We start from the raw sequence: 12528 nt of genomic DNA on the forward strand, positions 1-12528 counted from the left end.
GGGGAGACCTTATTGCAGCCTATCAGTACTTAAAGGGGGCTTCTAAGAAAGATGGCAGCAAACTTTTTAGCAGGGCCTGTTGCGACAGGACAAGGGGGAATGGCTTTAACCTAAAAGAGGGCAGATTCAGACTAGATATAAGGAAGAAATTTTTTATGCTGAGGGTGATGAAACACTGGCACAGGTTGCCCAGAGAGGTGGTGGATGCCCCATCCCTGGAAACATTCAAGGTCAGGTTGGACGGGGCTCTGAGCAACCTGATCTACTTGAAGATGTCCCTGGCCATGGCAGCGGGGTTGGACTAAACGACCTTTAGAGGTCCCTTCCAACCCAAACTATTCTATGATTCTATGATTCTATGAACTCTACCATGCACGTTATTGCACAGTCAACCCCTAAGGCAGATGGTGAAATATGAGTCACTGAAATACAGACCAGGGCAGAAGAGGGGCAAAGGAGAGGATGAATCACCTCCCCTGACTCCAGAGCGCAGAGATGACCTATGGCAGTTGGCTATACACACATACCTATATTGTCACATACGTACATTTTTACCTTACATATAGAACATATACGTGATCCCAGATGCAGGCCCTTATGCCCCACAGATACTGGTGTATCACAGGACTGTCAGGGCACATTTTTCTTTATTGAGTCACTTAAAACTAAAGCATTGCAATTTTTTTTTTGCATCAGGAGCTCCTGTTTAACTATTTTCCTTCTTCAAAGTTCGTTTTGCTTTGTGTTAGGTTTCCTCCAGCAGATATTTTTGCTGACAAACTCACATTTTTGTCCTCTAATAGGGCACTTAGGGGAGTCAATAAGATTTGGGAAACCACTTTTCCCTGTCTGTACTTAAGCCAGATCACAGTGATGTTAAATGAACTCCTTTTAATAATTCATTGCAACAGAACCTGGTTTACATTTAGCTAGCTCTTACAGAAGAAAAAAGGCGTTCGGCTTCTGAGCTTCATCTTGCAGAGCTGATGAATTGGTCCCAGGCTGCTGTCCAGGTGGTCTGCCAAACTGGACTGCCAGAGAAAATCCTCCACATCTTCCCTCCCCTTTTCCTCCTGACACCCAGAGTACAATACCTCTGTGCCTTGTGCCAGCAGCCCCGATACAGCAGGTGATAAATCGAAAAGGCAATTACCTGTGTATCTTTCCATTATAAAAGAAAGGGAAGCCTTTCACCTATTGATGGACAGATTTAATTAAGCCTTCTCTCCTCAGTCACCACAGACAGTAGGACATCTCAAGCCCCCGTGTACTCACCGAATAGAGGAGCTGTGTTCTGCATTGCATCATTTTGGATCGTGATAGGACAAACAAGCCAAACACAACCCAGAAAAATAACAGTGGTTTTCCACAGGTAGGAAACGGGGGCTGTTTCAGGCCTGGGCAGCATGATGTGTCCATGAGAATGCTTCGAGAAAGCAGCGGTTTGTGTTCGGCTAACACTAACCCTGTTGTAGCTGTGATGGGCTAAGGCTACGAGGTGAAGCAAGGTTTGCAGGGAAGGATTCAGTTATTTGTTACTGTAGCTGGTATAAAAAAGGGAAGAAAGACAAGTTTGGGGTACAGAAGCCCTGAAAATGACCTGAAAAAGAACTCGTGCCTGAAAGCATGTCTGTTTTGGCTGCACGTGTCAAAGAAATTTCTGTGTTTTTCCTTTGAATCTTCTTTTAAGGGCATTGCTTGGCTGTTTGAAGAATTAAGGTTATACTTGACATCTTCCGATGTGGCTGATTCTCTTAGTTTGTGAAAATCCTGGGACGTTTTCTGTATACGTGAAAATGCTGTTTTGAGAATGAAGAGTGTTGGAATAAACGTGTCTGGGAGTAAAAACTTACTAATGTTCTGGATGTATTCAGACAGCATAAGAAATCACCTGCATAAGGAAAATAATGTCTGTAGAAATCATGGAGTATATACTGTAGCAGAAAAAGAGGGATAAATAGCAAGCTTTTGCTAAAAGTATAGGGAATATTTGAATTTTTTATAAATCAGTCAACTTTGCAAGTTTTTCTCCAGCGTAACATACTTTAAGTATCATCTTTTTAATTTTAAACAAATGTATATGTATGTATTGATTCAGCAGATATTTTCAAACACTCTGGGGAATGTTGAGATGTAATTGACATCCTTCATTGTTTTTTTAAAATTGACACTTCTTCAGACAGAATATATTTAAGTTTGGACCCAAGAGTATCCTGCTGGTTGAAAACATCAGCTATAAGAGTTACCTGAAAGTAATTAAAATACCATAGATGCTCTTTTCAAACAAGGTCATTGGTTAGCAAAGCATCAGAAAGTTTCTGGACACTATAAAGCACATCAAAAATAACTAGGTTGCAAAGCCAACCATCTGAAGTTGAGAAATGCCAGAATTAGATACCCCTGCAGTACTAATTGTACTTACTTTTCCGCAATGGAATGTGTTATGACACAGGTTTTGACTTCATAAGCCTATATCCCCCCCTTCCCCAGCCCACTCCTATTTCTATGAATGGGAAATTACTCCTTATTTTCTTTTATACTACCTGTATTTCATTTAGAATTCACTGTTCACAGGCTGAACTGAACATAAAATTATTCATTGGCTCCCTGGAGATTTCATGATTCTAATTTCATTTCATGAATGCTGTCACCAGTGTCCAAGTGCTCCACAAACATTTCTGTGTTTCTCTGCACGAGGTCACAGTGAGATGAAGTAGCAATTGCCTGCACCCTTTAGCACAGGAAACTAAGGTATAGGGAGATGGAGGACAAACTTTCACCTGATTTTTGGGACCCCACATTATGACCATATTTGGAAAGTATTTATAGCGTTATATATGCAAAGCTGAGGTGAAACTTGGTAGGTGGCTGGATAGTAGCACGTGTTAAACCTAAAGCCAGAAGTTTCCCCATGACCCCCAGCAAGGTGTGCAACTGAAGAACCAAGGAAAAGGGATTTCTTTTTCAAATGTGGAAGTATTTGTCTCCTTCCCAAGGGTCAGGAGAGAAAAACATCCGTGTTTTGCTATCAACAATGAGGAGGAAAGCAGGTCCTTACAACTGAGGCACTCCAAGTGCAGTTCTGCTCCATTGGGAAATTCAGTTTTGCAATCACAGAGTAATTTAGTCTAAAGGAGACCTCAGGGATTATCCCTTCCCTGCTCAGAGCAGGGCCATCATAGCTCAGGTGACTCAGAGCTTGTTCGCTTGAATTTGGAATATCTCCAAGGATGGAAACCCCACAACTTTGGGCAACCTGCCACAGAGCTCAAGTGAGCAGAATCAAGCCCTGCATGAAAATCAATGAGGGCTGAAGTCTTGTGTCTACAGAATGACCTTGAAGAAAGTGTCTGATCCCTGCAGCGTTCCCTTCCTCATAGGTATGATGGGGGGCGTATAAAGCTTTCAGGCTTCTGAGTTATTCAGTTACACTCCTGATATGTGCTGTAGAAGTGCCAATGAAAGACTATACCAGCAACTTTCCCCCTATGAGATATAGAGCTCCTGAGTCTTCAGTACTAGAAATGTTGCTGTCCCCTATTCAGAGAAGCAAGTCCTATCTTGCGAGTGCAAATAAGATCAAATGAAAAGCTCAGAGATATCTGACCTTAATATTCTGCCATCTTTGAGGCAACATCATGTCACTGTCAGAGCCACAATAATATTTGACACTGCCACTGTTACTAAATGCTGAAGTTTTCAATTTTGATTAAAACTGCAAAAGGTAGAAACTGTACTGTCAAGCATCATCTTGACATGGACATCAGCTGTGCATAACTGTCTACATGGCAAGACCTGGTGAACTTAAAGTTGTGGCGAATTTTGCCAAGGTCTTAGCTCTTGGTCTCTGTCATTTTTTCTTCTCCAAGCTGATCACTTACTTTGTTACACACTTATCTGCCTGCTTCTTTTATCCTAAACCCCTACTAAAGTCTTTGGGACTTCAGTGACTGTAAAAATAGGAAAGATTTTGTCCTGTCAGACCTGAGTGTGTATTTTACTGGGACTATGCAGGCTTTGGAGATGAATTTCTGTTATCGAACCATGTAAGAAACAAGTCAATATATTGCTAGGTAAATGGGTAAGACTTGCTCTTTTCTCATGTGATGCAGGCTAATGTTTTTTATTGAGCTCTAAAGACTGCTTCAGAGCTCATGTGCTGGAAATTATTTCATTCGCATACAGGTAACGTGCTATTTTCCTTCAGGAACTGTGCTTTTTGTTAGTGTGTTTGGAAGTTGCCCCAGGGGCTGGGATGTACCCTGATTTCCATGGATCCTGAGCTCTCTGATAAGTTCAAACACATCAGCACCAGCTGATTACTTTGCTGTTTCAGCAACCTGGTCAGTTGAGCAATCACTAATTTGCATGGCAAAATTTCAAGCCTCTTTCAGGCCCAGCACACACAGCTAAAGAAGTGCTGCATGGGAACCCTCACGGAAGCGCTAGGCAAGTTGTTTTTGCCCTGGGCTCATTATTGGCTAATTTCATCAAGGCTGCTGAGACCCAGTCCTTGTCCAGCCTTGTCCTGGCTGCTCCGTTTTTCAGACAATGCAGCACGGAGAAAACATGTCAACGTGATAATCATTGGATGTGGCCAAAACCACTTTCCGTTCTTCAGATAATGTGAGTATTGGAAAAGCTTTTGTTTCCCTCCCAGGGCAGAGAAGGGAAACATGTAGCTTCAGAATGGAAATTCTGAAAGTTGCCTTCCTTTATTTTATAAGGAAAAAAAAAAAATCCAAATGTTTCCTCTCTGTTTTCAGCCTGTTGTGGCTGTAGATGATGGCTTGGGCTGCTTCCATGCAATTGAGGGAAGCTGCCAAGGTCACCCAAAGGGTGGGGATCTGCCCCGGTGTCGGGAAGAGACTCTTGAAGCTCCACCTAGAAGCTGTGTGTACGAGTGTCTGAAAAGTGCTTCACAGCTGTAAAGGGGGATCGTGGGCTTGCTGTACTTTCAAGGTTGATACAGAACACTTTCTAGCACTCCGACTTCATCCAATTCTTTTTCTTTTCTTCTGCTCCTAGTCAGTGTAAATGACACCCTTCACCTTGACCTGAGCATTTGCCCCTAAAAGTCTTTGACTTGTATTCTTGTGCTGAATGGATTAAGAAGCTCAACTTCTTGCTGTGAGGAGTAAAGAATAAAATATGAGGTTATAAAAATAACAGGAGATGTTGTGTCTCCTGGATAGGACAATATTTGCTAAAGGGTGGGCCATAAAAAGTTAAGATCTGCCTATGCACCCATGCACAGCTAAGACAAACACTTGGGAGGGATGTGACTGGAAGTGGCTGATTGCTGTGGTTTCATAGTGCAATAGCATCTTTCCCTGCTCCCTTCCACAAAGTGCAATGCAGTGGTAGTGAAAGGGTTGTGATGATAGCTTTCACGTTGATCTTGACATTCTCTGCGCAGATGATCAAGAGCGTGTGTGTGTATGGGTACGCGCGTGCACATCTGCACGCTGTAATCACAGATAAGCTACTCACGGCGCAGGTGACAGCTGGGTCTGTAATACCAGACTGACCAGAAATAACCTGCAATGCCACCCGTTCCTCCCAGTGCACCAACTCCCTCTGGTCTGGCAAACCACATCCAGCCATGCTGTACTCCTGCCCCGGGCCAGTGAAGAGCAGCCTAAATCCCAAACATGCCCTGCATGTTGCAAGCCACCCATGGAAGCAAATGTACAATCAGTAGTCACATCTACTCTTTTTTAGCTGCTAAATCCCTAGTCTTCCTCAAATGGAGGAAACTAGCTTTGCCCCCTCTCTAGAGTTTTGCCTTGGCTCTCTTTGAAATGACAGGAAAAATGCAGAGTTATTTTTAACAGCACCTCATCAATTCTGTGTTGCCTATTGCTTTGGTTCACGGCTCCTCCACCTGGGGTGATTCTGCTTATAAGTACTGTGAAGGGTTCACCTTCAAGGATGACGATTTAATTAGAAGTGCAAAGAAAGAGCTATGGCCCAACATTGCAGAGACTAATGAACGAGCTTTTGTGGTTGGTGGAGAGCAGCTTGCCAAGGTATCCATTCATTTCTGTACATGTAAGATGAAACGCAACTGAAGCTGTCACCAGTTTAAAAGGAAAATCTTATTAGAGTCCAGGCAGGGATAGCAGAATAAAATGAATGGCTTTTGGTGCTTAATCTGTTTGTATGTACATTCAGGTGTGATTATGTAGTCTACTATCAACTTTAATTAAGCTTTCCCTTTGCTCCTGACCTTGGGGCTTAAATATAATTTGTTCTATAGGAAAGACAGGTGGTACGAGCTCAGCGTTTTAAAGTTCAAATTGATTTTTGCTACATTTAATTTAAATTTCCTTACAGAAGCATCTAATTTTACTATTACTAATGTTGGAGCAATTACACAGAAGTGAAGAAGCTGGTACAGAGCAGAGCCTTACAGCCCTCTAATGCTTTTCTTCATGAACAAAAGTATCCCTGCCTTGTGCTTTTGGGATAATGTTATTTAAATCCAACAGAGACTCAATGAGCTCTCACTTTCCTGCGAGTCTCTGGCTGCCCAGACAGACGGGAGGTGACAGTCGGACATCAGGCACCAGCATGCTGGTGTGCAAAGGCACAGATGGGCTCCAGCAGACCTGCCCCTACCTGGGAACAGAGGTGAGGTCCTTAATGCTACCAGCCTGTTTATCCTCTCCAGTATAACAGGAGCTCTTTTCTTGGCATGGGAGCGATGCGAGTCCCCTGGGAGGGCTGGGAGCTGCAGCCCTTGGTAAGGCCGGCATGCCGGGTGCCATAAGCAGGACGGCTGCTAGATTTCAAGCCTCTGGACCGAGCCTTCTCTGTCGGAGCTGAGCTCTCCATCCTTGAGGCTCTGAGATGTTTGGGAATGGACCTGCCTTGGACACAGGGGAGCCCCTGGTCCCACTTTTCTGGCTTTACAGAAACAGGGTGATGGCCACCCCAGGAAAGGGCACATCCCACAGGGGTGCAAGAGTTCAGCGTGGGGCAGCAGCAGTGGCCCAGGTAGCGTGGGAACCACGGCATGAGATGGGCTGGGAGATGCCGGAGATGCTGCCAGTGGAGATGAAGGGAAGGAGAAGATGTTCCCTAGGATCCAGCAGCAGCCGCATTGAGTTTCTGCAACCTCGAAAGCCTCTGAAAATCAAGGGCAGGGCAGGACAGGATGAAAGGATGTAGCCTACGAGGGGATAGGAGGAGAGAGGATTTTCAAGCTTTCCGTGAAGCTGGTGTGCTTTCTTTGGGGAAAAGTTGCAGGATCGTCCAAAGCCAGGCTTTAGCTGGTGGAAGGTCTATCACAATACATGTTTTAATGCGTGCTTGGTATTTCCAAACCTCCAGCTGCAATACGCCCTTCCCTCCCCATGCCACCCAAGGCCCCCATTGCACTACAAATAGCACAGAAACCACTGCTTTCTCTATTAAACTGGTTAATTTTGTTATCCCATCAAGACTGGAACTGTTAAAGAAAGCATACTGGAAAAACTTGAGGTGCAAAGATGTAGCTTAACTTAACTTGAGCAATATTCCAAAATCATATTACTGTATGTTACAGTTTTGATGGCAAGTTTCCTTAGTGACTGCATTTCTCAGGGGTTTTCACCTTGTTTTCACCTTGTGTTCTGGATTTCTCTACTATCTCACGATTATGTGATATCCTTTTATGAAACACCTATCTTTCTTACTTTCAATTAAATAAAAGAGTGCAAAGGTTTGAACTGTGGGGGTTTTTTTTAATGTTTTCTGACAGACTCAGAGAACAAAAAACTTGGCAGTTTCAGTGTAAAACCAGTAACTTCCACAATTTATCTCAAAGCAAATTTTTTTGTTTCAGTAATCTGAGAAATTGGTTTTGGCATTACTCTTCCATGGACAAGGTAGAGATCAGTTTCTTTCACACGTGGTCCCAGAGATTTTGAATTCTTATATATATATGTATTTCCCATTAAAAAAAAAAGTCTCTAGCTAGAAATTCTGTGTGTTTGTTTCTTGTCCAGCAGCATCAGAATGAATACCTGCAGCAGCCTTCCTCCTGACAAGCACATCACAGAGAGACGAGTCTTCATTTTAATCTCAAATGATTGCGCCAACAGGCAGGAAAGCTGCTCCCTCTTGCCGTGGCTCTCTCTGGCCATCTCCATGCTCAGGGTCATCCCTGGAACTTGTCCCCTCGCTTACTGTCAGGCCTGAAAAATACCGAACACCTTCAGCGGGTGCCTGCGAGGGGGAAAATCATTCACCTCGGAGGGCAGAGGTGCTTAAAGCAGAGCCAGGAGGAGGTTGCTGTGGAGTGGGGAGCCGGCGTACCAAATGCTCCTGTGCTGAAGACCTGCTGGAAAGTTTACAGGGCTCTTGTCAACCCTGAGAATAGTTACAGATCCCTTTTGTGTCAATCCTAACACCTTCCTGCCCTGAAATCCTGAAACAAAGGAGCATAACATTAATTGTGAAAAAAGGAGGAATAATTCAGAAAGTATAAATAAAAACCCAGGGAAGTGCACTGTATGACCCCCCCAGCAGTGTTAGCAGTCTGCGCTGGGCTGGTGCACTTCCTACAGAAGAGTTTTCTTTCTGGGGAGGTGGTGAGGTTCCCCCGGGAGGCTCAGGCAATCTCAGAGAAAATTAATGGTGAAAAGCACTCTCTTTTCCCTGCTGGAATGCCTCATAGTCAACTGCGATAGCCCATTAAGCAACTGCTGTAACCTAAGATAACCTAACTAACGTGAAAACTAGGAACAGGCTGTCCAAACTGTGCGTTTATTTTTCTTTTTACTTTTCCTTTCTTTTAAAAGAGAGCTCCCTTCTCTGGGAGAGCTTTTCAGCCTACTCAGGAAAATGATGTGCTGGAGGAGTTTGCCTTTCCAGGTGCCCCCTTTATCCCACCTCTTCGCTGTTCGTGTCTTCAGAAAAAAAAAGACACCTCTCCAAAAAAAACCCCAAGCCCAACCAACCAAAAAAACCCCCTCTTCATACATACCTGGCTCTGCAGGCAAAGGATGTTGGGCGTCAAAGTCTGAAGACATTTACCCCAAATTACTTAATGCAAGGAATCAGGTAGAGACCTATTGCCATTCACCCACCTGCAAGCCAGGGATGGGTACCATCCCCCCAGCTGCCTGGGAAAGTGGGAAACCCGGTTGTACAAATCTCCTCTGGACTCTCCGTTTGTCCCAAAAAGTAGCCCAGGGTTGCTTTTGTTTGGTTTTCAACTACGTTATTTGGTGTAATAATACCTCACCTCGCTTATAGCTCCTAACTCCTCTTAGCTAGGGTAACACTGCTGTGGAGCTCACCTGGTTAAAAAAAAAATCGACCAAAAGAAAACGCTTAAACAGTCAAAATTTCTTTGGTTCTGAATAGGAAAAGCAAGCTCCAACCTAAAAACAAGGAGAGAGAAAAACTGTACTGAGTAACGTAATTGTGTTAATCAGACAATTTAAGTGAAACGGTAATGGAATAAAGAAGGATAAAAGCGTTCTTAGAAAAGGCAGGAGTGAGGGAGTTGCTAACTCATTTGAGACAAAAGGGAGAGTTAATTACTATCTGTGAATCATTAAAGGGTTAGCTGAGGTTGGGGCATGGGGAAAAGTATAATGTGAAACAGAACGAGTCTCCCTAAGGAGTCACGAATTTTAGTAGACAGCAGACAGGGAAGAACTTTAGCTCTCAAATTAATCTTTTGAAGCAAAGTCTCCTATCACCCTCAGGACTAAGATGGAGTCACAGTTCTGTGCAAGGTGCGCTTGCTTGATCCCTAGATGTTCCGGTGCTTTAGGGAATGTCTTTTGAGATCGCATGCTGGTGCGGACTGGTTTTTTCACTTACATGAATATTTTCCAAGAGGGCGTTTGGTGCAATGGGGGAAGTATATCACGTGCCGGGATGCAGACTTATAGGATCCATGGATTTTGATGGTTCTGTTACAGGAAAGTGTTTAAAATGATGCTGGTAGGGACACATCGGCACATTTTCTCTTATCTTGGTTCTACGAACCTGCAGGGACTTGACTGCTCCCAGCTGTATTGATCTGAGAAAAGAGATTACTTTTGCCTCCAAACCTTGACTAGATGAGAGTAGGACAGGCATTTCCTTAAAGCTTCTGTTACATGTTTAACTAGCTCTACCACTCCAGGGCTGTTTGGAAAATTAAAAGCCAATAAAACCCCCAAGCCAAAGGGACTGTAGACATGTTTACAGTTACGTGTGCTGAAGAGCTGGCCGGATGCAGGGTGCGGAGCCAGGCACCCTGCAGGGCCGAGCCTCCGCGTGCTAAGCAACAGCTCGGTTCCACTCTGGTTTTAGCTAGCAGGAGACTTGCCATGAATTTCCTTGAATATGGGGCCCCCAAAGGCATCTTCACTTCATAAGGAGGATGAATATTACCAGGCATCTTTAATACAGACGAGGAGGAAGTCTTGTTCAGTCAAGGACAGTTGGCACTTTCCAGATTGTCAGCTGAAGGTAGATTTAGGGATATATTGGAATATTTCCACTATCAGCAGTCACCAGGAGCTTAAAATGTGAATATTTCCCCCCTCCGCCTCACGCTCATTCTTGCCTGTCACTGGAGGCGAGTTTTGGTGGGGAGCGCTGCCGTGGGACCCGCCACTCCTGTGCTCGAGAGCAGCCAAGAGCCACAGGAACAAATGGATCAAGCCTCAATTTTGCCCAAAAGCTTTTTGCCTTTTCTCAGAGGACAAGAAGGAAGCTTGAATGGAAGATGAAAGTGGCTTGAGACTCAAAAGTCCTGAATGCTACTGAGAAAATAAATTTTTATTTGTAAATGCAGTACTGATGCCCCATTCAGCTTAAGCTGAACACACTGCAAAGACTCTTGTGGGAATCAAAAAGAACTAGATTGCCCAAAAATGAAATCTCCAATAAAAGTTTAGTTTTCTGTGGAGTTTTTCAATGGGAAATAGTAAAATAAATTTCTTTCTGCATGTTTAAATTAGGTTTGTATTAACAAAATATTTCTGTATGGAAAAAAAAACCAAAACGAATGAATAATTTAATCTTTCTCCAACACAGAGTTTTTTCATTCCATTTGGAAATACTTAACGGGTAATTCTTAATTTTTTATTTTATTTTTTTTATTTTTTAGAGAGGCAAAAGGTTGGGGTTTTTTTGTTTGGTTTTTGTTTTGTTTTTTAATGTGCTTTATCACCATATTTGTCAAAGAGACAGAGTAGATGGGAAATGATTCCTTATGCGGGTGCCATCTCAGCACTTCTCTGTAGGTCCGTAAGAAGTACATACCTCAAGGATGTCTTCATTTGGCTTCTTCTGTAGGACTTGCCAGGACTTTAACACTTGGGCTTGACAGAGCTAAGGATGAAAGTGCAACTTGATTCATTTCAAGACGCTGATGTACTTTGCTAACTTAGTGCCCTTGTAACAACATAATTACATTAGTAATAGTAATGAAACAATTATACATAACTGCATTTTCCTATTTTAAAACAACTTGAATTGAGCATGGTGCAGAAATGTTTGCATTAGCAGTGCCCACACTGTCACCAGCCAGGGAAATTGCAAGAGTTTCTCATCCTGCTCAAGCTTACCGAGTTTTATTGCTTTCGGACCCCAGTTAATATTTCCAGCCAGCTCCGAACAGCATGTTTGTATTAGTACTAATCTGGGACGCTCTGCACCATGTTCTTTTGGTCAAGGCACACAAAGGTAGCCAGAATGCACACAAGGAGGCACTTAGCGAGGCAGCTGTTGCGTTAAACCCCCCAACTGTAGTATTCAATCATTTATGCTTTGTATAAAACTAGCAATATTACTTCTTATGCAGTCAAAAGATGCAACAAAGTAATATGAGCTGACAGCTCCCCCGTAAAAAGATTTTTTTCCTCTAAAGAAAGCTGTGTTGATCTTAGACCTGGAATGACTTTTTCCTCCCCTTTCTCCTATTATGGGAAAAGCTATTTTTTTTTCCCCAGTCCTTATGTAAGCGACTAATTTCTGTGAGTGCTGCTCCCAAATGGACTAAAGATCCATTCCTAGGGAGTAAGTAAAGTAACGTCGATAAATTTCTTCTGATCCAAAAAATATTGAAGCCAAACGAAAGCCTCCCGGTGGGAGGTGAAGCAAATGCAGAGAGTCTCGGGTGAGTTTGATTCAGAGCACTCGGGACTTGCGCCATTCTGGCTCTCAGCCCCATGGTAGCAAAAAAGCTGCGGGTAAGCGAACCTCGATTTTTTTCCAAAGGCATGACCCCCCGCTTTCCTTTTCTGCCCAAGGTACAAGAAGACATTGTTCAGAGTATGGTGCTGACATGGCTATTACACTTAGGGAAAACCAGGTACAGCAGAAGGCGATGGAAGCAGACATCACAAGTAAAGGCAGAAGACCCTTTTATTTCGCATAGACAAAATGCAAAGAGTGTCTCATTAAATTAATATTTAAAAAAAAAAAAACAAACCAATCCCCTCACTCCACTGACATCACTCATCCTAATTAACAACAAAAAAAGAACAATCAAGGACCCTTTTTCTAATTTAAAAAAAAAAAGTGCAAACATGA

The sequence above is a fragment of the Pygoscelis adeliae genome, unplaced genomic scaffold (assembly GCF_000699105.1).
Source record: "Pygoscelis adeliae isolate BGI_AS28 unplaced genomic scaffold, ASM69910v1 Scaffold154, whole genome shotgun sequence".
Classification (NCBI taxonomy): domain Eukaryota; kingdom Metazoa; phylum Chordata; class Aves; order Sphenisciformes; family Spheniscidae; genus Pygoscelis; species Pygoscelis adeliae.